The 26,679-nt window shown below is 40.8% G+C and overlaps 1 protein-coding gene across 2 annotated transcripts in view; it reads right to left on the minus strand.

The window, feature by feature from the left end:
• Positions 1-26,679, minus strand: part of TMCC3 (transmembrane and coiled-coil domain family 3) — a 135,304-nt gene that overhangs the window by 91,111 nt on the left and 17,514 nt on the right. Inside the window, exon 1 of one of the 2 annotated variants that reach the window (XM_018910102.3) lies at positions 16,364-16,456. The exons of the other annotated variant lie outside the window; for it this stretch is intronic. The gene's annotated coding sequence lies outside the window, so the exon portion shown is untranslated. Of the gene's footprint in view, positions 1-16,363; positions 16,457-26,679 lie in introns of those variants that run through there. 2 annotated transcript variants of the gene reach the window in all.

Here is a 26,679-nt window from a genome sequence, read left to right on the forward strand (position 1 = left end):
AGGCTAGCAGAATGAGCAAAAGAATAAACCAAATAATTTTATTAATGCACTTTTTGATCAAACAAAAGAGTAATGCAATCTTCATTGCTTCTGCACTGCAGAGCAAGCTTTACTGAAGCAGTGCAACCACCAGCTCATCTTTTTTGATTTTTTTATAGTGCTATTTTCCCAAAATATTCTAAATCTATTATTCACAGCCGGTTCATTCCTGGTCTCTGCATTAGCTACATCTGAGAGGTGCTGTGGGATACAGGAGCTGAACCATGACACAGCACTTGCTCACTGCACTGAGTGCAAGGCTCATCCTGCCTTGCACCCTGCTTTTGTCAGGTCCCTCTGCCATGTTTGGCCCTAGTACTGTACACAGCTCATTGGTGTGATAAATGGTCTCCTCAAGAAGCCACCAAACCCAACACAAGAGGGCATGAAGCAGGAGAGGGACTGCAGTGCTATCTCCTTGCTGAGGATATTTAAGATGGTGACACTTCCCTCTCCTAGGTCCCACTACCTAACCCACAGATATGGATTAGGGCTATGATTGATCCCTGTTCTCATGCCAAGTGGCCCATTGCATCATCCAACACTAGTTGTCTTCTTGACTGGGAAAAAACAATGCTGTGCTTGAACAAGAGGTTTTTGACAGCTGCTAGTACTTCCCATGCTCCCATGTTCAGCTGTCATTTATTCACTGCAGCCTGCAGAGGCTTCTTAAAAAGGTACAAGTTTGTCCCCACCTACCTCCTCCTTCCTCACACCACAATCCTGGTAGATCCAGACGAGTCAGCTGTGGGAGTCACACACCAGGAGGAGATGCAGGAGGGAGTGCCTGTTTTCCTCCAGCACCACCTCTGCTCTCACAGCAACAGGCACAGGCTGGTAAGGGAAATGTCCAGGCTGCCCTCCAGAGAAGTCTCTTTTATAGTCACTCTTAAGGGAGTTAAACCCCCTGACCCTCCTGAGGTTACTGGGAGTTCTTGCTTTTGATTTCCAGCATTTGGATCTTACCTTGTTTAGGGATGGTCAACTAGCTATTAGATAATCCACTCTTTTTTCAACACAAAATGGAAACCCTGGAGCACACATAAAAAAATCTTTTTTTTTTTTTTAATACTCTCTAACATTCAAAAGGAATTAGAAAACAGCTATAATGGCTCCACCTACTCTTGATCCTTTCTGCTGCCAGAATGTTTTGTGTAATAAATCATGCGAGTGCTACATTATTGCAAAACTAAAAATGGAGCAGAGTCAGGAGGCGGCACAGAGCTCTGAATACAGAGTGCAGAGTCGTATTTGATAACATCTGCACTCAGTCTGATTTTAAGCTTCCTCAGGTTAGGATAATGAACTCAAATGAGAGGGGAAAGGTTCACGGAGTGATTACAGCACAGGCTGGCTTTCAAGCCATTTTTCTCTCAACTTCACTTTCACCACATTTTGATTTAGATTGGGTCAGCTCATGGAAAGAATACTGCTCAAGAGAACACACTGAGAGCATCCTTTACAGCTCACCAAATCCAAGACAGTTGTTGAAGTGTGCTGAGAGAGTGCAGGTGAATAGAAGGATGCAATATAATTTTTCCTCCAATTGGAGGGATGAGATAAATTTTTTCCTCCAGGCCTGGAGAAAGAGCTTCTGAAAAAACAGTCCCACTAGCTGTACTGGGCCTAAAATACTGATTTATACCTTAAAATGAGTAACAAGCACTGATCACAGGAATGGACTTGATGAGGCAGCTGGTTTTAGCTAAAAGCAGACATTATTCTAGTTGCCCTTTATTCCAAAGCCCGTTCCCAAGCATCTTCATGTAAGTAATAGCTACCCATACTGAATAAGTAATCAGACTAAATGTGACACTCACCACCTTTGCCATGCTAACCTAAAGTATCATCTGTGCTTCTGCTAGGTTGGTGGAGAAATACAACGCTCCAAAGGCTTATTCCTTAGAAAAGGTTTTAACATCTGCGAGGGAAAATCTGGTAACAAACGTCATGAGCAGAAGTTTCAGTCTTTTGGCCTTAAGAACAGTTTTAGTTAAAACAGCTGATCTTTTTAGATGGCTAAGCTATCACTAGTTTAGATTGGATAAAACACTATGTTTCATCTATTGACAATGAAAACCTTTTGGGAGAGATCCATACCAGGGAACTGAAAATAATAAATCAAACAAGGGGGTTTTTTCCCCCAAGTAGTCCTAACATCTAGGAATTGAACTTCAGTGAGAGCAGAAATTCACGGGGAGCTAATTAAAGTACAGCTGCAGGCTGTTAGTGCAGGAAGTTTTAACACCCACTGCTGCTGGAAAGCACATGCACCAGCTCACAGATTTCTGGCAGGTTTTTACTGCTGTACATTTACCCTGTCAATAACCTTCTGTGATGCAAAAACATCTTAAGGGTTCTTTCCATATCCAGATGGTGTTGTTTTTTCCAGGCCAGTCTGCTAGATATCTGATTTGAAGAGAGCCCAGCAGGCTACTTAGATCTTCCCCTCAGATGACGCCACATTTTCTTCTATGACTGATTTACTGGAACAAGAAACAATAAAAAGCAAAACTCAAAATTGCTACTTGCGGGTGTGCACAAACTGCAATTATACTGAGAAATCAAATGGAGCCACCTCACTAAGAACTGATCAAATACACTAGCACCTCTTCTAAAAAAAGAGGAGTAAAAAGAACAGATAATGACTGACATAATTTGAATTAATGAATATTAAGGCCAGGAAGACTATTGTATTCATCAGCCAGTCTGAACTGCAAGATAGCAGCCAAAGTAAACCTCTGAACATTTCTCTTTCCACCAAATTACTTTTAAGTCTATACACAGGCATTCATTAAGAACACTCATTTAGTCCTTTTATCATCCTGCCCCATTTCAGTTTTATTATTTATTACAGATACAGCAAACGAGGATGATTTTGTTGTACCTTTCTCATGCTTTAAAAGCAGATTTACAGATTTTTGATCTGCTTTCTGAGGGCACTGTTTGGTATTCTGATCACAAACCCACACCAAATCATAATGAGGAAAATTTGAGGGACAGCTAAAACATACCAGTAGTGCTTAGCTCACCAGTACTTTCAATATGTTTTCCACTTTATTAAATTCCCCCTTTTAGAAATAATTTTAGCTGTTTGTCCTGTAAATATATTCTCTGCACTGTTTTCTGTCAGGTGCACATTAACATTGCAGAACACTCTCTTAAACACTTGAGACAACTGCCAGTTAATACCAAAGCATGGATCATCAATGATAGCATCACAGTCTTCTTCAGTTTACTTGTATAGAACTTAGATCTGCATGTCCACCTATTACCAGTAGGCAACCTTAAGAAATCTAACTCAAAAAAACCCACCCAAACTTAAAACCTATCTTTAACTTCTAATATGAAGCAATATCCCCATATATCTAGCAAACCAGAATCACTAAATCAGTGTCCTAAATGCAGTCACTGAAAAACCCAAGAGTAGTCCTTCAGTCTTATACCCTCTGGGCTTGAAGCCAGATCTAAAATATACTTTGAACCTGGAAGGGCAGAAAACTGCAGGGACTAGAAAAGTTCCAGGCATGACCATTACCCTGGCTGCTAGGGTAGAAATAGGAGATACAAAACCAAAATGATACTACAGGGGCTGACACTCCACTCTTATCTCAGTCACGGGCTGTTGAGCAGCCAAATACCATTTCTAATAAAGACCATAGTCATGAAGACTGTACAAAGGCCCTGGAGATTTTGCAGGCTCCAGTCACAGAGGCTAGAAGAGCTCCACAGCTATTAAATCAAGACAGAATGACCCAACAGAACAAATTCCCTAGCTGATTCCAAGTTTTACACACAGTTCTCAAGGTAAAAATCAATACAAATGGTCAAGTACTTGAACTAGACTTAAAAAAAAAAAAAAAAAAGTTCTTTTATTGAGTTCTGGTGCAGGAAGAACATCAGTCTATAAGAAAGATCTCTGGTAGTAGAAAAGGATTGCTCCTAATTTTTTTTTCCTGTCAGGAAGTATTGGGTTTTTAATGCATAGGGTGTTTAAGAGGGCAAGGGTGGTAATGGTGTGTGTGTGTTGCATCATTAACTCAGTCATGTACGTAAAATCCAGAGACAATAGAAAGATTAAATACTATCTCCATTAGGGGATCTTTTGCAAAATATATCCTTCAACTGAGGATATTTTTTTATAAATTATGAGTTATCTCCATGCTGTGGATATCTGGGCTCTTATTCTAAAAATAATTGAACAGTTTCTCTCCAGTTCAGGAAATTTAATTTTATTAAGTGACTGCAAAGCAATGTACAACATTCATAAACAAGTCAAGACTGCAGGCTAATACAGGCCCTGTCAACTTGTGTAATAAAAGGAGAGATTAAGGTTGTTGCCTCAATTGCTCTTGTGTAATCGATTTCTTTGGAATACTGAAGAATTGAACAAAATTATGCTTTCATTCAATTTAAACACTAACAAAAATTAACATTTGAACTTCTGGCTAAGCAGCCATGAATAACTTCCCCTGCTTATAGTGCATTGCTCATACTCTTGCTATAAATAAGTAGCCTAATGCCATTGAAACAATCCAATCAGTCAACACAGGGACACAAAACTAAAAAACATTTTAATAATCTTGCCATTTTACCATGCCAAAAGTTAATTAGCAGCATTAACATTCAAGTTTTAAGACCAAAACTGAGGATTGTTTTAATGGCTATAGAAAGTCCAAGGCTGCAGAGCAAGTCTTGTCAAAACAGATTTTCACTATTTTTAAAAACTAAGAATATCCCAGGATTAAAAACCTTGCTTTAAAAAAACAACCAAGAGATATTAGATTGTGTGCTTTTAATTTTTTTTTCCTGTGGTTTATGGGTCTCAATACTAATATTATCCCAGAGACTAAGAAAATAGAAATGGTATTTAAATACAAGAAGCAACTTCTACCATTTCATAAACAAGACCTTCTAAAACCAGCAGTGTAATGAGCATCCCTGCGAGTGCATGCTCCTAGTAATACATGCAACTTGTTGAACTAATATTTTAGTTAATATTCATACAATTCTTACCAAGGGGAAAATATTTAATCTTTTAAGAAAGTTGCGGCGTTTAGTATTTCTCGTAACACAATGCACATGGTTTACTGACACATCTACAGGAGGCTCCAAGAGAAAAAAAGCAGCCTCCATCCCTCCAAGTGTGAGCTGCAAGGAAGGGAGGAGGCAGCTACCTGTCATCCCATCTCTGCAAAGTGTGCCCAGCCTCAAGAAATCAGGAGGGCAAATCTTGTAAGAAGCAAGCCCTAGGGGATCAGCAAAAAAGAGAGTCACCATTAATTCTAGTCCTAGACCTTACCATTCCTCTGGGCTTTTCTGGTCTCCTCAAACTGATTTTTGCAGGTCAGCAGGGATGGAGGCCAGTCCCATGGCAGTTTTCAGTCCCAAACATTTGCAGGAAGGCTACAGGATGTGATGTTCCCCTCCTGCCTGCACACAGACTGGCTTTCCACCAAATCAGTATCAAACACACTCACAGAAGTGACACTGTGACTGGTTCAAGGTAAAGAACTCAGCAGTCAGCTCAGATAGCTCCATGTCCACCAAAAGATCTGGTGGAATCTTCTTTACTGATCCAAAGGAGCAATAGCAAGCTCCTTAATAGCAGGCTCTGTTGTAGCCAACAAAGAAATCTAGCTAGAAAACTGGATGGGAGATAACCTAGTCTCAGCTTGACCACTGTTTCTCCCTGTTTGAAAAACTCCAACAAGACCACTTTGTGTACATACCAGTTGAATCCTAACTGAGGGGCTATCAAAAAATCCCCTAGGTAGGATGGAGTATCTTTTGCACATAAGGTCTCTCTAGAATTATGAAATCCTGCTTGTTCCTGGAGAAAACCCAGGATACTTATCCATCCACTGAGATGACAGTGCTTTCAGAGCTGTTTTGGATGTCATCTGCTCAACAGATCTGTTTTGGCCAGGCAATGGGACAGGACTCCCAGAAAGATCATGGAACTTCCATCCTTGGAGATACTCAAAACTCAACATTGGTCTGCCCAAGCCACCTGCTCTAAGAAGAACTGCTTTGAGCAGGAGGGGGACACAGAGGCATCAGCTCCTCCGATTCTGTGACTCTTCTCTCCCCCAAAACTAGCAAGGTGAAATTGAACAAGATATTTATGTGAAAAATAATGAAGGTAAAGATCAAAAGACATTATATTTGGTCAGGTTCAGATATAGAAAAAATCTTAAACTGAAAATTTGGAGGAAAGATGAGAACAGACAAAGCTTTCATTAACTCCTCCTCTGCTGTAATCAGACCAGCCATAGGAAGATTTTTTTATTTAAGAAAAAGACTTAAATTTTTTTAACTAAATAAAATTTTTAAACAGCAAGAAAAATATTGTGTAGTGTCCTCTGATTAAACTACTAGAGAGCATCCAAAGGAGGGCAATGGTGAAGGCCTTGAGGGGAGGACGTATGAGAAGCGTCTGAGGTCACTTGTTCTGCTCAGCCTGGCGAAGAGGAGACTAAAGGGAGACCTCACTGCAGTATGTGGCTTTCCTTGAGAAGGGAACTGGAAGGGCTGTTCCAGGAGGAACTGGTCTCTTCTCTGTGGTGATCAGTGACAGGATTCAAGAGAATGGCCTGAGGCTGAGTCAGGGGAGGTTTAGGTTGGATATTAGAAAAACATTTGTCACCTAGAGGGTGGTTGGGCATTGGCACGGGCTTCCCAGGGAAGTGATCACAGCACCAGCCTGACAGAGCTCAAGATGGGTTTGGACACATGGTGTAACTCCTGGGCATGCTCATGTGGCCAGGAGTTGGACTTGATGATCCTTGTGGGTCCCTTCCAACTCAGGATATTCTCTGATTCTGTGTTTAGTGAATTCTTCTATCTCAGAGCTCAGTTCAGCTCTCTTGAGGTTGCAGTCCATGCATTAATTTTAGTGCAATTTGTATCACAACCTAAATTAGTTGTCTCTTCAACATGTCTTTTAATCTCAGGATTCTGGGTATCACAATTGTAACCAAAAGGAGTCTTTCTCAGCCATTCCACTTTTAGTGAAGTCCCCATGTTTTTTGCTGGAGGTTAAGTGACTGCATCAATTCATGCAGTAAATAATTAAATTCAAAGTGCATTTACTTGCTCCCTGTTGGCTAAGTTCATCCAGCTGACTTGTTTTCTTGATCTGTGACACCTAAATATCTATCCCAGACACTCTCTATATTCTGTGCAAAGAGAAATGAGTTGTCATTTCAAAGCTTCAAATTCTTTAGAGTGAATTTGGGCTGATGTATTTCAGTCTCCCAGTAGTAAAGCTACAGGCAGATCAATGCTTCTGCGTCAGAGACAGGACTCTGCTCTCTAACTCCCACTATTTCAGAAAGTAGACTACCACAATTTCCACTATCATAGTAATTCTCTAAATAAAGGACTGTACATTCGGCAGTGATTATTGAAAGAAAGTTTGACAGAAATTTTCCATCTAAAGTATAGACAGGCAACACAGTGTCTATAAAAATGCTGTGAAAATAGAAATTAAATAGATGATAGTTAATGCCACATAAGAGACAAACTCTGTGTGGGAACTTCCATTCAGCAGAAGATTTTCTGTCTTTGTGAGAGCAACAAATAATGCTGACTGATCTGAGATTTCCTGACCCTGTTGAACTTCAGCTCACAGGAAACATGGAAACAGGAGAGAAAGTAGGCTCTCTCTTTGCAAACACCCAGGAGGTCATAGAGTGTTAGGAAAGAACTAATGTGGATTTATCAGAGACAGATTGCGCCACTCTTCCTTCTATGCCAGGATAAAAGGACTTCCTCTAAGACAGAAGTAGGAGATGCTCTACATCTTAAATGAATACACAGCTTTTTTTATGCTCTTTCACAACAGAAAACCAGAACGTCCTTCTCAGAGGTTTGCTGCCAAACAGAAAGGCTGTATTGTGTGGTACTCACTTAGGGCTCGACTGACACACTGAGACAGAGAACATGCATTTTCTATGCACAGTACAGACAGCATCTGGAAGGGACTGCAAGTAAATGGGAAGACAGATTTAGAAGTCTAAATTTACTGAAATGGGCTTGAAATAAGGTGATAATACCATATGAACATACTGTATGTGCATACTGTATCAGCTGCACAAATGCAACATGGAAAATGGGTAGATGTGGAGATTAGACAGTATCAGAAATACATCTGTGTCATGCTGTTGGAAAAACAAGAGACAGACAAACAATGACTCTAAAACAAACTTCACCTTGGAACCTACAGACATTTGTTTCACCTGTAGATATTGATGCTTCTGAAAGAGTACTGCACCAAGTCTGCACACTTCTCTGAAAACACTACAGCAGGGTGAACAAAAAAGAACCCTGACTATTAAATGTAATGAGAGAAATAATGGGTTGTTGCATTTAGTTTTGGATTTTCATGCTTCAGTTCTCTGCCACTGCTCAGGATTCCTCCCATGCTATAACTTCCACATGATTTCCAGTCACATTACTCATCCTGCATCACAGATGAGAATTTCCATATTCCATATTTATTTCTATAAAACAAAATTTCCATGGGAAATTTTGTTTTATAGAAATCCCAGTTCCTTTAACAACCACACAGCACTGTTCTTGTGGGGAAATGAAAGTTATAAATGGGACAGCCAGCATCAGAATTAGAACTGAGGTGCAGGGTTCAGATCACCCCCTAAAAAAGGGGGCACAGCTAGTTTCCTTCTTGTTGGCACCCTTTATTTCAATATATAGGCAGAACAAAGGGGAGGCTGTGACCTTCAAGGCATTTGCTCTGTTCCACATGACTTGATTGATACAGAAAGGACAGAGAGGCACAGCAGTGGTTCAGTAACATTACAAAGTGACAGGGATAAAAAAATCCATTAAGAAGGAAAAGGAGAGGCAAGAGTGTCATACTTAGAGAGACAGAGCAAAAAAAGCCAGTGGCAGAAGAGACTCCCTCCTAGCTGAAGAACTCCTGGCACCTATGAGTCCTGGAGTCTAAATGTGCTCATGGGCAACTCTAGCACCCAAGAGCTCCAAGAGAAGTAAAAGCATGTCTTTTCCTTTTATGTTAATATGAACCAAACATACAAAACTACCCCAAAATTTAAAAGTAACAGATGTCTTGAAGCAGCATGGAAATTCACAGGGGCCCATGCTTGTTGGACTTAAGTCAAAAACTTAGAAGATTCAGCAAATACCCATAATATTTTCCTACTGTGTGATACTACACATATCAATGTTTCAGCTCATTAAGTGCTTAGAAACACTATATCTTCAGAGGAAATGAGTTGGAGTGTGAGTTCAGGAATCTCAGTTCCTCAGGCTGAGGGAATGCTATAGAAATGTCTGAAGAAGATAAGTTTGTCTCTGACCAGACAGCATAAATGCTATGATGACCAGATACAATCTCATGTCAACATCAGTAAGAAGCTAAGGCCAATCTGCACTTTTTCAGGAAGTTTTTTAATTTACTGGAAGCAAGCAGAGTATGCCCTGCCCACACTGCTCCCTGGGGCTGGCAGCAGTCTCTCTCCTCCTGCTCTGCCATCCCATCCCCTGCCTTACATAAGCAAAGGTAACCCAGAGGTCACAGCAATTTCTGTCTGAATACATGTCATACAAGATATCTCCTGGCTCAGGAGCCCTTTTCTATTTGATTCAGATACTGCTGCCTTACAAGAGAAGCAGAATCATTTTAGCCTTGAGAATGGACTGTACTTACAAAGGCATCCCCATCTCCAAGTCCTTAGTTGTCAACAGGCCTGGGCTGGAGGACAAGCACACACCATCTCTCCTTCAGTTTGCCATGGAGGCCAAAGAAAAGGATTTCAATCTTCATCACAACCCAGCATATTTAATATGGAGTTGTCAGCAGTAAACTTCTGATCAACTGGACAAAATTAATTAATTTCTGATTTTATGGCTACAGGCTGAATATTTGCTCCATAGGATACAGGAGAAAGGAGGTGACCACAAGGCTTCTCACCCCTTTTCTCCCTAGCTCTCCTCTGCATTAATCAAATCATGCACAGTCATGGGGCATGGTATGGCATGGTGTGGCATGGTAGCTACATGACCAAAGAATCTCCCTCCATTTTGGATCTTTTCTCTGTCTGTGAGAGCCATTCTGCAACTCTCCCTCTCAAAACTGCAAGACATCAATCACAGACCAGTCTGTGCCTGCATAGGAGGACCCAGGTTTGGGAGGGAGAGTTTGAAAGACTACAAAATAGGAAAATCAAAGTGCAAAATCTACAGGTGTTGAAAGAAACCCAGTAATAACCTGCTGGGAGTGCACAGATTCACTGAGATTATGTGCTGTCAGTTTCCATCAGTCCTCTCAACTGATTGCAGCATTTGATACATGCAAGCAAGATTCTCAGGCGATGGCAGATGAATACAACTCATTTTTTCCATCATTTGAAAGTCATTAGGATGAAAGTGCTGCATGCACCAGAAGCATCAAATTATGCACCCATCACAGGATCAATCCCCATTATCCCCTGGGTTTTTGCAAATGAACACTGCAAATTAAATACTTTAGTGAAAGCACTTATAATTTGTTTTCTTGGTTAGCAATGATTTAATTATGCCCATTTTTAAAACACATGATAAACAAAAGTTCTTTTTCACACAGCTAACAAATCAGTATTTTACTCCTCCCTGTTACAAATGCAAAATTATGATGTGAATGTAGAAACTAAAATCCAGTTTTAAAATCATATTTCATTTGGTTGCTATTAAACTTGTTAATATTTGCATTAATAAGGATTACTTGAAACATTAAGAAAGTACAATTCACAAACAACCAGAAACAGCAGGAAAGGGGGAAAACGTAGCAGTACAAAATTTCAAATATTTTTATCCATCTGTACCACATGTAAATCGCGATATGCCTTAACTTGGGCTCCCAGCCTGTGACAGCACTACACAGATTGCTATACTGAGGCATTCAGAAGCATAGAATGGGCTGAACAAATGGTATTTTGACCCCATAAAATATTTTATGATATTTTGATTTTTTGACCAAAGACACAAATATGACCAAGCATGGAACAAACAGGCTCTGTATGTTTGTCACCTGACTGTCATAATCTTTAACATGAAACATAATATCCTGCTTTAGGTTTGCTGGATTTCTTCACAGAGTAAAACAACTGACACAGGGAGAACAAATCTGGGAAATACATCCCCTTATACAGCATGCCTCAGAGAAATAGCAAAGCCACTCAAGGTGTTGCTATGTACATGAAAATATACAGAACAACAAGCAGACGAGGCAGAAAAACACTCCATGGCATATAGTTTATGTAAATTAAAACTGAAGTCTGTATACAGAAAATTAGAACAAAATGTAATATTTATTGAGTTCTATTCACTTGGAACATAAAGCTGGAATTATAATAACAGGTGTTCTCAGATATATGCTTGAATGCCAGGAAATTACCTCTCTACAATTTTTGTCTACTACAAAGTATATGCTAGCAATTTAGCCCCAAATTAGCATTTCTATGTCTCCAGGCCAGTTTATCTTCTGCTACCATTCTATGTATTGTATATACAACATCTTCCACACAGTACTAAAAAACAAAACAAAACAACAACAACAAAGCATCCACCACTCAACACACTTTTAGTAAAACTTGGTAAATCTTTCTAAACTGCAGCATCCCCAGATGTTACTATAGATAACCACCACTCATTACCCCACAAGTGGAAAAGGACAGAAGGTAGGCTTAATATAGACTTCTGTATTTCCAAAAGGACCTACTGCCACAAAGGATTAAATTATTTTCTCTCTGTGAAAAAGTACACAAACACTGCTGAAAATTGAACCATATGTTCTTAGCCCCTTCTTACCCCATTCTATGCAAGCCACTGCAGAGCAGTGTGCCCCCTCTTTCACAGCTGTACACAATCTCCAAAGTAGCTGGTAAGTTGATAGACTCATAATATTACTTCTAAAGTTCTTTTTGAACCACTGTCATACTGCAGAGCAGTAGTTGTAGTTCCAGTTCCACAAGTTGCTTTAGTCCCTAGTCCCAGCAGATCATTAAAACAAGGGAGGAACTTTCTACACTTCATCTTTTAATAAGTTAGAAGCTATGATTTTATACAAAAAGTCACCCTTGTGGCCCCTTCACAAGCCACATACACTGTCCTAATTACTTCAAGTCACTAAATTCAGTTGTGTAATTCTGAGCTAATTATTTTTCCCCCCAAGAAGGCAGTCAGGATTTTAATGGAAAATGTGCAGATGTGAATATCCAACTGTGTACATTCTCTTATGTATATGTTCATGCTTCATAAACCTTCTACCACAATTTAATTTTCACTGGATCATAAATATCTGAAGAAAATTGAACTCAGAGGATTTTCACAGAGTAAACACTTTAAACCTCAGAGCTGGAGTCTACTCCCTGCTGTTATGCAAGCGGTTTCAAGCAGTGAAATACATTCTGGGGCTACCAAACACAGGACTTGTCACCTAGAGATTGATTTCTCCCATCTTCCCAAACAGGTCACAGATATTTGTTTCAGTCAAGGGTTGCATATTCTTATCATCTACCAATGACAAAGGCAATTCTTTTTCCTAGTGGGCCAGATACAAATCAAAATTCAAGACAAACGCTCCATAGTGAATCAATACTCACCAACCAAACACCTCTCTTGAGAACAGTTAAGCAGCAATTTTGCCATCTGAGCTTCCCAGAGGAGTGAGGGACAGCTTTAATTCTGCTTTGCATCCGTTTAGAGCAAACTACTGAAATATTCAGGTAAACATGAACCCAACCATTTGCTCCCACCTCACCTTTTTCCCAGCCAGGGCTGTCTCCCTCAGATAACTATAGCAAAGGACATTTTCACTTTTATGGGCAGATCCCAAACGTCTGTGACAGAATTTACAACTAGCAGAAGCAACTGTTAATAATCCTTTTATAACCTTGCAAGAAATTCAAGCCTGAATCCAATTCTGCAATCATTACTTCTGAACCCACAGAACCCCTTCCTAAGGAGAAAGATCTTTAGAAATATCAGAAAAAGCTGTGTGACTGAGTCATCAGCTAAAGCTTGTTTCATTCCAAGGGTACTTTAGAGAAGTTTGTGTCTGTCCATGTGCTGTCCTAGGGGAAAAATAAATACAGCAATCTCAACAAAAATAACAGAAGAAATAAGTTTTTGTATTGATTGCAAAAGAATAGCCAAATTCATTTCAAGGACAGAACTAGGTTGGAAACTAACACAAGAATGTAGTTCCAGTGGAAAGATGTTTTGACCCTGAGAAGAAGTGAAGGCAAAAACAGATACCACAGACAGAAATCTTGCTTTAACTAAGAGTTACTGTTACTTTCCCACACAGCTGTAAATCAGGATCCCGTAGATGCAATAAACAGCAAAAGCTCATATACCAACAAACAAACAACAACAAAAAACCAACCAAAATTTATTCCAAAAGAATATGAAAAGAGTGTCGTCTCTAAAAGATAAAAGGCATATTTGCACCCCAATTTACAATTCTTAAAATCATGCCGATTTCCCCCTTTTTATCTTGTTTTCATATTATTATTTTTCCCCAGTCTTCTCAAGAGCTACATTTCTGGGCCTACATGTAGCCAAGCAAAGTCAATCTGAGTACAAAAAACAGCTGACTACTTTAATCTCTAAAAAACACAGGTGAAGATATCTCTTCAGGAAGGGTGCAGACATTTCTGTACTTCTCACCTCGAGTGTTTATACACCTGGGTGTCAGCCTCAGGTAGCTTCTAGACTTTCATCTGTCATAGTATGTACAAGACACTAATAAAGAGCCAGTTCTAAGCCTCTCACTTGCACTCAGCATTGCCAAGTGCAACTGCATGTGAAGGGCAGCAGACCAGATGCCTCAGGCACACTTCTGAAAATAAATGAATTTTCAGGAGCTAGGGAAGACAATTCCAAGGTGCAAGGAAGCTGAGAAAGAAGGATGAAAAAGCCCTTTTGGGGGCTGTGATCATCTTTTGTTCTCAGGTCTATGGGATATCTCACCCCAGTAATCTGTGCCCACAATGAAGCCAAAGCAGTTCTTGACGATTGCTGTGCTACATTGGTGGCTGCGTCTTGAGGCAGCTGGGGTGCCAGAGCAACCCATGTGCCATGCATGTGAGACAGCACGTGCTGTTAAGAAAGCAACATGATCTCCTCCTCTCCTTTCCCATGGAGTACTGGGCTATGCTCATGGTCTGCACACACAGAGGTACAAACATGCCCATTCCTACCCTGAGATCTTTCCACACAGAGACAGAAGTCCTCATGCTTGGTGTGTCCTTGCTGGTACGTGCAGAACCACACACAGGACTTCAACTGAGGATATGGAAAAAGCTCCTCTATGAGCAGAGGTAAGCAAGAGGGAAAAGTGAGCAATGGATGAGAGGAACAAATGTGATGTGACACTGAGAAGATGCTCTGAGATCTCAGACACTGAGATCTATGTGAGGGGTCCTCAGTGGCATTTAAATCAGTTCTTCCCAGCAGTCAGGGAACATGCAACATTAGGATTCCTGCTGGTCTAATTTAGTGCAGACAAAACAACAGATTTAGCACCCAATTTAACAAACTTTTCTCCCTCATCCACTTTGATCTCTTGCCTCTAACAACTGCCCCAGCTGCCTGTGGTTAAAAGCTGTCCCAGTTTAACTGTGGTACATTTTGGCAGTGATGGCCTGGAGGACGGAAGTATAAAGGGGCTAAAATGAGGAAACCTCCTTTTAGGAGGCTGTGAGAATCAACAGCAAGTAAAAATAGCAGCTTGGATGTAGGTTTTGGCTCAGGACACTCTCCTAACAACACTGATGAGGGCTACAGCAGCAGTGACCCCTTCCATATGTACCTATCTGTACCTGCATATACACACCTGTACAGCCTGATGCTTAAATTTCTGGTCTAGTATCTAGTATCTAGTGGTCTAGTATCTGATACTGAGTGCCACAGCAAGAGACTTACAACATGTCCTGGTATGGCCATTATTCTGCCACAGACAGATAATCAATAGCATCTCTTCTCATGACTCCTGAGTGCCTACGGGTGCTTTTTCAGCAGCAGATGCAGAATATACATATCCCCACGATGTCCTAGAGAACAGACAGCTAATGGCCAGCTAGATCCAGCTGCATCAGCAATGTCCTGAGGCACACTGCCACCTGGTTGTAGTTCAGAGAGACGACAGCGAGCACCCTTCACTCCTTCAGCTTCCTTTACAGCAACATTACCTGGCACCCAGAAAAGGGTTGTTGTGTTTGTTGATGCAGAGGAGATGAAGGGTGATGAAGGTGCTGGCTATTTATCAGTAGAATCTGGGATTTCTTCAAGACCTGACAATTCAATTTGGATGCACTGAAAAAAAATACTTTCCCCCTTTCAGCCCCTATGGTACAAAGGTACTTAAAACACTCTCATTTGATGGGTTCTAGTTTGTCTAGATCAATACCTGCTTGTATAAAAACAGAAAAAATGTTCCACAACAAGCAGGATAACACATCTAGACTGCCTAAGTCAGCCTAAGGACTTTATCAAAGTCTGGACTGTGTTGCTCTGGGTAAATTCAGTATGAAACACTGTCACTCACTACATGTAGACGTGAAAAAAACCTAGCCTACAGAAGGCAAAGGAATGAGGTATTTAGTCCTTAAGGTGAGTGTGGTCTGCTGACATATCTGCCTGTTCAGAATATCCTCTGCACATGTCTTGGAGCTTATACATATATACAAGTTTAATGGGTTCAGCTTAAAACAACCAGTTTCATGAGCTGTATTTTTACCCACATAACCCTGGATCAAAGTGGCTTAAAAGTATACAGTCATATAGCTTTATCTCCAGTGATACAGAAACATTCCTGTAATTGATACTACCCTGTATCATGACCAGCCTCTCACAGTGGTCCTTTCTTACTATTTTCTGAGGTATTTGTGGAATTTATACCAAGACTCTGGGAGCAATTACCAAAAGGCAGACAAGGCAAGAGGGCAAGTTAACTAGTTAAAGAACATGAAATTTAAATCAAACAACCTTCTTTCTGTGCCTCAGGACAGGATTCCATATGTTTTGTAAGGAAACAAAAGACAAGACAGTAAGACATCAGGAAATACATCTTAGCACTAATGATTTGAAAGCTCTATTCTTGTAAAATGGAATTATACAGCTCAAAAGTAAGGTGTTCAAAATGGTTTTAGATAAAAGAAAGGCTTCAGGTGAACTAATTTTTTTAGCTTCAATCATTTAAAATGCTTAGAGAATTTACTTAAGAAGACAATACATTCTATTCAGACCTTTCCTGATATCTTTTATTTTCTGGCTGTCAGCAAGAAGAAAATGTTACCTTATGTTATACAGTCTTTTGCTGAGAGACTTGATGGTGCTGTTCATCCCATTCTTTCTTTCCTTCACCTTAATTAGAATTGAAGACTGAAATCGTGTGACTCTCAACACTCAGGAGATATGTAAATTACAAGGGAAAAACAGCTAAGGGCTTGCCTGCATGTGTTGCACACCAGATAAGGCAACACTCTTTCCTTCCCCTCTGCAATTACAGCATTTCCACTGCAGCATGTTTGGCCACACTAAGATTAACAATACCACAAAAGCTATTTATGAACTCTCCTATCAGTGTGCACACAGTGGTCACAACACAAAAACTGCAGTAACCAGGAGCATTTTGATACGGCATTTTTCTAAAGGAAACCTTTTTCCCTTGATTTCTGCAGGAAAGGGAGGAGCTGCTCTAAAGCTTCAGGCCTGTGGTTAAAGCACTGATGGAAGACCAGAGCTCTACCTTTGAAGATGAAATATCACTTTGGATGCTCATTTAAAATTAGGCTTAATTGATTCACTTGCATAAGAAAGGCAGTACCTTCTGAAAAGTGCTCACCTAAAGGAAGTGAAACCGCTGACACAATGTGAAGAGCTGAAAACAAAGTGATGCAGCTGACACGCTCACCTCAGGGATATGGTGCATCTTGACTTTCTCAGATGGTTTCTGCCTAATGCTGTCATGCAAAGGCTCTTCAGAAACCCAGGCATGATTTTCAAAACATCCAGCTCTGGCCACTGATACTGAAAGACACTGAGACAAAACACCTGTCACAAAATTCTCTAAAATTTGTTCCTGTATCAGCTTTTACAGTTTGAACAAGATAATAATATGAATAATCACTGTTGTAGCATTTGATGGCCTTGGTAAGTGAAAAATTTATCAATATTTTTCATTTCTTCCACCTCCCACGAGAATTTACAAAGCAAAACCAAGTATTTTCTAAATTCCTAGCAAAACAAAAAATTCAAAGTCTTCTCAACAAAATCATACATTATTGCTTAAAACTTTAATGTTAATTAAAATAAAACAAAACAAGGTGACTAGAAAAGCAATTATACCTTGGATTTTCAGATCAAAAAATCGGTGAATGTTTTATTCACATAGATGTGATAGGGCCACCAAGTCTGCTTTATCTCTTGGAAGAAAATCTGTCCACTTTATATTTCTAAATATTTGATTAACTTAACTTTATGTTTTATTCCATGAAGGACAAAATCTAAAGTAAACTGGCAGCAGATAATCACAGGCAGCACCAACCCTCAGCAATAACTTGAGCTGATGTGCACTCCTGTTGTCATGAGGAAGGATGACAGTCCACTGCAACATCCCCCTCCCCTTCTCTTTCCCCCAGCCATATGTTAGCATTTGCCCATTGTTGTGGACTGATAATGTTGCATAACATAAAACTAGTTCTTGTGCCTGTAAATGGAAATAATATTTTTTCTGGTATAAAAAATCATGCTGAGGTACATACTTTATTTTCTTCCTATATTTTTGTGTTGAATACTGTGCTGTCTCTTCAGGGGTTTGAGCTCTTACTTCTACATCATTTGATATAACAAACCAAATAAACAGTCCCCAGTTAAATACATGAATGGAAGCTATCACCTTTGCTATTAAAAAAGGGCTATTTAAGTTGTATAGTACAGAGAAATAAAATGCTTCAGCTCCTCTCAGACACCATTTGGGAAAGAAATATTGTGTTAGAGGCACACAAGTATCATAGTTTTATTTGCCACAGTTGTAGCAATTAGGTTTATTACTATACAAGGTGCTAACAAAGAGTAGCAGAGCCTGTCTGGTTTTCAAATTATTTTGTGCCTTTGATGGCAATTTTTATACAGCTGCTTTCAGAGCTTCCTCTTTCTTGTTCACCAAACCACTCTGAGAAATATCTCAACAGGAACAAGCAAGTCCTTTTAAAAACATGGTAAGAACATCACAGTGAACCACATCTTTAAATAAACTGCTGTTCTCTTTAGAAGGAAATTCTGACTGTGAGTTATTCTAATGTGAAAGACAAGAAATGGTATTTTGATTTGTATTTCATGGGTCTTTCCTAACACTAATGAGGGTAGCCTCCCAGCCCTCCTCCAAGGACAAAAGTTGTTTTTTTCCTGCTGTGGGGGAAGAGAGACAGTGAAACTACACGAGTGCCTTGTAGGTCACAGAGATAGTTTGGGGTACAGGTGAGCTCAGCTCATGGTGCTCTCAGCTATCAGATCCACCTTGTGAAGCAAGCCCAGCAATCACTTCTTCCCAGACAGACTGGTCACTGCTGCTTCCCACAGTGAAATTCTTCAGCCAGAGGAAAACTGGAGGGGAAGGGACAAATCTTTGACACCTTTTTGCCCTTTTCTAGCTCTTTACTTTCTGATGACCTTAAACACTTCATTATCAATGGTAAACAAGGAGATATATCAACCCCTTCACTTCAAGCCAGCTGGTAGGTAACTAGCAGCACCCAAACAGGCACTGTACCACCACAACAGGATGACTTCTTATGACCTGCCAATGTTATAACACAATAGGAACTTGATTCAGCAGGAGCCTCCTCTTTCCAGATCATGCAGAAACATTGTGAACGATAGAAAACTAAAATCACTGCCCAGCTGTAACTCAAACAATCAAAAGCCTCAGATGTTGAGCTGGCTCTGCCGTCCTGTAGCACAGGAGAAAATATCTGGCAATACACACATTGCCAAGTTGTTTATTACTGAATCATATTGCATCCATACATATCCTAAGCAATCTGCTACTAGGTGCTGATTTATTTAATAACTTAATGGACTTTGAATAGTTTCCAGAAAAGAATGCTGGACCTCAAGGTTGTGTTGTTATTTTGTTCAAATGAAGCAACAATAGCTGAAAAAACTCTCATGAGTCCTCAGCAAATATAGGAAGAAAATAATTCTGCATTGTGGCAGACCTTGAAATCAGATCAAAGAGCATCTGTGAAGCATCCCTTTTTGAACTGCAAGAGTAGATAAAAAGAATCATTTACTCTTATGCTCTTAAAGTGAGATTAGATCTACAGCTTGGAGAGACCAGTTCAGAAACAATCATAAGCAACAAATCTTTCACAAGATGTAAAATGTTCAATATACAATAGATCTTTGAACTGGATGGTTTTTGGAGATTTATTCTGTCATACCTTCAGTCCTGTAATTTTGCATCATCAAAGTGAAACTGAAATACCCAGTTTTAACATTAGCTAAATGTAAACAGATCTTCTATTTCTGCAGACTGTTTTTGCATTAAAATATGCCAAATGTCTTGCAGAGTCCATTAAGTGGCATTCTTTTTTGCAGGAGAGGAAGGGCAAATGATTCTCAGAGAACTGCAATGCCCCCCCCTCCCTTGATGTCCTGGAAGGCCCTTAGGAGGCTCTGTGGACTGAGGGCTGTGGTGATTGCAGACCACCAGCCCCTCTTTGGGGTATAAAGACAAGACCTGGGGAACGTGTTTCTTCTGATGAAGCAGACTTGTGGCTGGTGAGATTGCATGCAAGATGAAGTTCGTTATACCTCCCAAAGGCAGACTTTGGAGTCTTCTTGGGTCCACACTGGCATCCTCTTGCTGCCTCAGGCAGCTGATGTTCACTCAAGCACCTCCCTCTTGGACATGGGGGTGCGACATTGTGTGAGTGAAGAAGCCCATTGAAAATTAATTTGCCACATGCACTTTGGCACAGGGATGCCCCATGCTGAAGGACCAAGCTGGGCAGTTGGGCAGGCACTGGAGGCATGTGGCAGGCATGGTGAGTGCATGATACTCTGTGCCCAGGGCCAGTGGTGTCAGCACAAACACCCACACAGCTCAATTTTCTCCCTAGCTGGCTGAGCAACGCAGGATCAGCAGGTGGCAGAGCCTGGGTATGGCCTTCAGTACCTGAGATCTGAGTATCAGACAAAATCCAGGGCCCAGACTTTCACTAAACACTGGAAGAAACACAGAAATGGGCTAAAAACTCAATGCCTCTTGCTGCTGGTTAAGGAAATGCATCTGAACTCCTTAGTCACACAGCCTTGATATTGGAGGTCTCAGCATGGATCTGAAGAGACCACAGCTACAATTGTGCTAAATACATAAAAAAATTCCACTGCTAAATCTAGAGAATGGCATTGTATTTTCCCATAAGAACTACTGTTTTATTCTGTGCTACTGGACAATATTTTGAAAAATAATAAACATTTGCTAATTTTTTCAGTTTCAAGAGCAAAGCTGTACAGTTACAGTTCACCCATGCTCTAGGTCTTCTGAAAAGGGGATGGTTACAGTGAATCTGGTTAGTTTCTGGTCTCTTTATAAACACAAGGCACAGGTTTCTCAGTCTCTGCAACCTTATTGTTGTGTCAAATAAATGGGATTTTGTTATTTTCATAAAGTTCAAAAAATCATGAATTTACAAGCTCATAGCAATTTCAAATAAAACCTATATTCACATCTCTGAATATTGTCATCTGTCCTTAAAAACAGGTCTAGCAAGTGTATGTAAGCAACATGGTGAGCCCAGATGAGCTACACACTTGGCAAGAGCTTGAGGAAGTGAATTTTTCTCTAAGTCAAAATGCAGCACCTGTCTGAACTGACCACAGCTGATACAGGTAAAACTGCCTGCTCCAAGAGTTTCCCAGCATTCCAGCTTCATTTCAAAGCCCCCAAAGTCTTAGAAAAAACTCCTGGCCAGCTGAAGGCACTGGTGTCTTCTGGCAGCCTACATGCAGATCTGCACTTTATTTCTCCCTTTAAGCATGTTAAAGCTTACACAGATCTACCTGTCTGCCAGCTGCAGTGTTCACAGAAAAGCTGATGCAGAGAGCTGTCTCCTGAAGGTCCACAAGGAGCCTGCCTAGAAAACACCATGAGCCCTTGTCCCTTGTAAGGGCCTACTCTGCAACCACATTAGAGATGGCAGAACAAACTACTCTGTTTCATTTCTGAAGGTCTTTGAGTAGCCAAGGTCTTGCTGTGATTATATATCTACACAGAGTGTGTACTCTATCCATCTATACAAAGTACAATATTGTACTACAGTGTTCCATCACAGACTAACTTTGGCATAAAACAGCATCCCTTAATCTGAGAGGAGGCAGTTACTCTCAGAACAGGTAAAGCAGAAGCATACTCATATGTTGTACCTTGCATGGAGATCTTACTGCTTTATCCATATCCAAGTAAATTCATCTAATTATTTAGAAGCAGTGAAGTTAGGATTTGAGAGCAGCTTTAGAGCCCACTGAAGTCATCAGGTACCTCATGGCTTTCTGGAAGCTTTGGATTCAGAGTCCAACAGCTGTTCAAAATCTAAACCAGAATGTACAAGAATGTACGAGAACAAATGGGACTGATCACAACTGCAGATGCAGAGCTTGTAGCAGCTTGGTCTACTTGTACTCAGAGAAGCTAGGGTACAGGACATGATAGGCTTGGTTTCTGTAAGGAGATGGGGCTGATGTGTCCCTTGCAGGAGCCCAGCTTGCACTAAGATTTCCCTCATAAACAATTATTTTTCTATTTCTCTTGCAGCACATGTTGGAAGGACGCAACAGAGAAGAAGGCTAAAAGCTCAACTATCCAAAGCTCTCCATCCTAATGTACTCCTGTAGAGCATAGCAGGGCTTTGAAGAAAGACACAACCAGGTGATGATCATTCAAGTGGTAGAATTCACTGCAGAGCCCTGAACAACAAACTGCAAGACAATGCATTATATTACAGTTTAGACCCTATGCCACTTCCAGCTCACAGCCTGAGGGCCTCACTCAGATTCACACATTGATCCTGCAGCAGGATTCATACAAGCATGAAGGCTGATATAACACTAATTACCTCTGCCCATTAGCAGAACCTCTTTTCCTGCACAGCTTGTAGCATCCATAATAGTTTTCCAGGCAACTGAAACAAAATGCCCTCACATGAGAAGCACGGATAACACATCATTCTCTGTGCTGCACGCTTAATCCCTTTGTGCAAATTCTTGTACATTTGTGCACCTTTGAGATTAAAAGTATGATAAAATCAGCACTTTTCTCTTTATGATACAGATAGAATTTTCCAAAATCCAATCTTCTGTTAAAAATGTAAAGACAATACAAAGGCTGCAAATGCATTAAAAAGTAAACGGCATAAAGTTAAGCTGAGCTTTTTTACTGCTGGTGCAATTAGAAACAAATCAGAGATAGGGTGTCACAAACTACAATGCTCTTGCAGATGTAAAAAGCCCTAGCAAGACATTGAATGGTTTTGTCTCCTCACCTCACACAAAGCTGAGAGATTTTCTAATACAGAGAAATTAACCAACACTCACATACACCTACAGTGAGACCTTGTATACAAGTGTAAGCAAGCCTTCAAGGCTGGCAATTAGATATGCTGAAGGCAAGTAAAGGTCAGCCCATCTTTGTACCTGGCCATGAATACCAAGGAGAGGGCTGAAATACTGAGTTATTGTTTTATACCTGAGACAATAGTTAAATGCCAGGGAATGTTAAAACAAGCAACTGTGATAACAGGCTTCTCTTTCTGACATAAGAAAAAATAGGAAGAAAGAGAAAAGATAGAAGAAAACCACTAGAACACCCCGTGGAATGTTGTGCCTTGCCAGCAATATTAGTCTTCCTACAACTGTAAGCCTTCCTGAACATAGGAGGTTGTACAGCCACAGGAAGTCTCTCCTCAGTAGCAAACAAAAAACCACTTTCTCTACTTATATTATCTTGAACACTTTCTAAAAGTTTTCTTTCACATAGGAAAACCTGGCATTAAAGAATCTGGCAGAATCTTTGAAAAGCTTCTTTCTTTGTCTCTCAGTTTCAGCAACATAATGCTAAAGGTAGGAAATACTTAATAAAATAATTTTCTGTCTCCATAAAATATATTTATAAAAAACAAAAGCCACACCAATAACTGTCGCCTCAAAAATACATAAAACAAATTTACACTCTTAAAATTATAAGTCAAATGAGACTTCAAAACAAAGCTATAATAATTACTCCATTATTATCACACTTCCCTGTGTGCTGAAAGATCAGTCAACGGGGTAAACGTCCAGCCTGGCTGGGCAAGGAGGTTTTGGAGGAACTTAGGAATAAAAAGAGGATGTATCAGCGTTGGAAGGAGGGTCAGGTCTCTAAGGAAGTATTCAAGAAGGCTGCTAGAGCATGCAGAAAAAAAATTAGGGAGGCCAAAGCTCATTTTTAACTTAGAATGGCGACTTCTGTAAAGGATAATAAAAAATGTTTTTACAAATACATTAATGCTAGAAGGAAGGGTAAGACCAGCCTTTGTTCTTTATTGGACAAGGGAGGGAACTCAGTATCTGCAGATGAGGAGAAGGCAGAAGTGCTTAATGCCTACTTTGCCTCAGTTTTTAGTGGGAAGATGACCTGCCCTCAAGACACCTGCCTGCCTGGAATGGTTGATGGTGTCAGGTAGCAGAATGGTCCCCCCATTATCCAAGAGGAGGTAGTCAAAGAACTACTGAAATGCTTGGATGTTCCTAAATCTATGGGACCTCACGGGATCCACCCCAGGGTAATGAGAGAGCTGGCAAATGAGCTTGCAAAGCCACTCTCCATCATTTACCAACAGTCCTGGCTCACTGGTGAGATTCCAGATGACTGGAAGCTGGCCAATGTGATACCCACTCACAAAAAGGGTGCAAAGGACAATCCTGGTAATTACAGTCCAGTCAGTCTGACCTCAGTACCTGGCAAAATAATGGAACAGTTTATATTAAGTGCCATCACACAGAATTTACAGGATGGCCAGGGTATCAGACCCAGTCAGCATGGGTTTAGGAGGGGTAGGTCATGTTTAACCAACCTGGTCACCTTTTATGATCAAGTAACCCACCTAGTGGATGCAGGGAAGGCTGTAGATGTTGTTTATTTGGATTTCAGCAAGGCCTTTGGCACTGTCTCCCACAGCATACTCCTAGACGAGCTGGCAGCCTGTGGCTTGGACAGGAGCACTCTTTGCTGGGTTAGGAACTAGCTGGATGGCAGGGCCTAGAGAGTGGTGGTGAATGGTGCTACATCCAGCTGGGGCCAGTCACCAGTGGTGTCCCTCAGGGGTCTGTGCTGGGGCAAGTTCTGTTTGATATTTTTATTGATGACATGGATGAGGGTTTAGAGTCTTTCATTAGCAAATTTGCAGATGACACTAAGCTGGGAGCGTGTGTCGATCTGTTAGAGGGATGGAGGGCTTTGCAGAGGGACCTGGAATGGTTGGATGGATGGGCAGAATCTAATGGGATGAAGTTCAATAAGTCCAAGTGCCGAGTCCTGCACTTTGGCCACAATAACCCCCTGCAACGTTATAGGCTGGGGACGGTGTGGCTGGACAGTGCTCAGGAGGAAAGGGACCTGGGGGTGCTGGTTGACAGTCGACTGAACATGAGCCAGCAGTGTGCCCAGGTGGCCAAGAAGGCCAAGGGCATCCTGGCTAGTATCAGGAATAGTGTGACCAGCAGGAGCAGGGAGGTCATTCTTCCCCTGTACTCGGCACTGGTAAGGCCACACCTTGAGTATTGCGTCCAATTCTGGGCCCCTCAGTTTAGGAGGGATGTTGAGATGCTTGAGTGTGTCCAAAGGAGAGCAACGAGGCTGGTGAGGGGCTTGGGACACAAGCTGTATGAAGAATGACTGAGGGAGCTGGGGTTGTTCAGCCTGGAGGAAAGGAGACTCAGAGTTGACCTTATCACTCTCTTCAATTTCTTGAAGGGTGGCTGTGGTGAGCTGGGGGTCGGTCTCTTTCTCTGGGAAACAACAGACAGAACAAGAGGACACAGTCTCAAGCTGCGCCAAGCAAGATACAGGCTAGAATTAAGGAGGAAGTTTTTCACAGAAAGAGTGGCCAAATACTGGAATCATCTACCCAGGGAGGTGGTGGAGTCACCATCTCTCGATGTGTTTAAAAAAAGACTGGATGTGGTGCTTGGTGCCATGTTCTAGTTGACGTGTTGGAGCGTGGGTTGGACTCGATTATCTTAAAGGTCTCTTCCAATCTAGAAATTCTGTGATTCTGTGATTCCAATGAGAATATACTCGTTTTTGGAAGTCAACTTTTTTTCCTAAAACTTAAACCCCTTTCTTTCAAAGAATTGGAGCAGTAAAACCATTCCATTCATCTAATAATGCAGTGTGAGAGTGCATAGATGCAAATGTGCTGCTGAGCATGATCAGCACTACACACCTGAGAGTCACAGAATCCTGTTTAGCTGAGTAAGGTTTCCTGGTTGAGCAGGGAGCTCTGGCATCCAGCCCATGCAATCAGCACACCAGCTTGTCACGGCAGGCTGTATATGGTCACGGACATGTTTAGATATTTCAGAAGTTTTTTATGACTTACCATATGCGTCTAAAGTCACCTCAATCTGGACTGAAAATGCCAGAAACTGCTCCAAATGCTGTAGTTACTTTATTTCCCAGATATATAATTTTGGTATCTAGTAGTTTATGTCACATCAATAAACCCATCAGTGTGAATACACTGTTGAAAGTGTTGATGCTGTTGAAAGATTATATCAAGGGCACAGAGAAACATGATTAAGTTCCATGTCAGTGAGTTCTCTCATTTTTGTATAACACATACAGTCACTGTTTGATGGGAAAAGGAAAAAAAACTTTATTACAATAAAAGGGAAATATCAACTAAACAGAAATAATGTCAAGGAGAAGTGTAAATCATAGGCAGGTCTGACAAACCAATAACATGTATTAAAGTTGCTATGGATGCCCTGAAGCAGAGCAGCACAGTTTTCTCAAGTGTTATGGAAACAGACAATTGAAGGCACATTATAAATTTGTTCCAAAATGTGCTCACCTTCAGCTGGCGTTCAGCATTGTGCTGGCACTGAACCTGTGGCCAGCAAAGCTGTAACCATCTGTTCCTAAGAAGAACCTGACCCAAGTCTGCGAGTTCAGCCATTCAGAAGTAAACACTGCAGTACTCCTTGAATCATGGAAGCAGTATGGGAAGGGTTTCACATGATCTTCCAAGGCTGCATTTCTGGACTCTTTTCTTCTATCACCGTATTTTCAGTTTTCAGGTTTGTCATCTTACATTGGCTGTAATTTCCATACTTTTGACTATATTTAGTTAGCTTAACTCCCTATGAAAATCAGATTTCCAGGAGCGGTCTGTTTATTTGTATATAATAAACTTCTAATGCTGATTTCAGGCCAATCAGACAGATACTGGAGATATCAAATATGATGAGCTCAAATATGATGTGTATTTTGTAAAATCAGAGTGAAGGACACCAAGGTTTTGATTTTGTTGCCCAATTAAGTTAAATGAGGCAGCCTGCACGTAGCTG

The sequence above is a fragment of the Serinus canaria genome, chromosome 1A, assembly GCF_022539315.1.
Source record: "Serinus canaria isolate serCan28SL12 chromosome 1A, serCan2020, whole genome shotgun sequence".
In the NCBI taxonomy this organism is placed as follows: Eukaryota; Metazoa; Chordata; class Aves; order Passeriformes; family Fringillidae; genus Serinus; species Serinus canaria.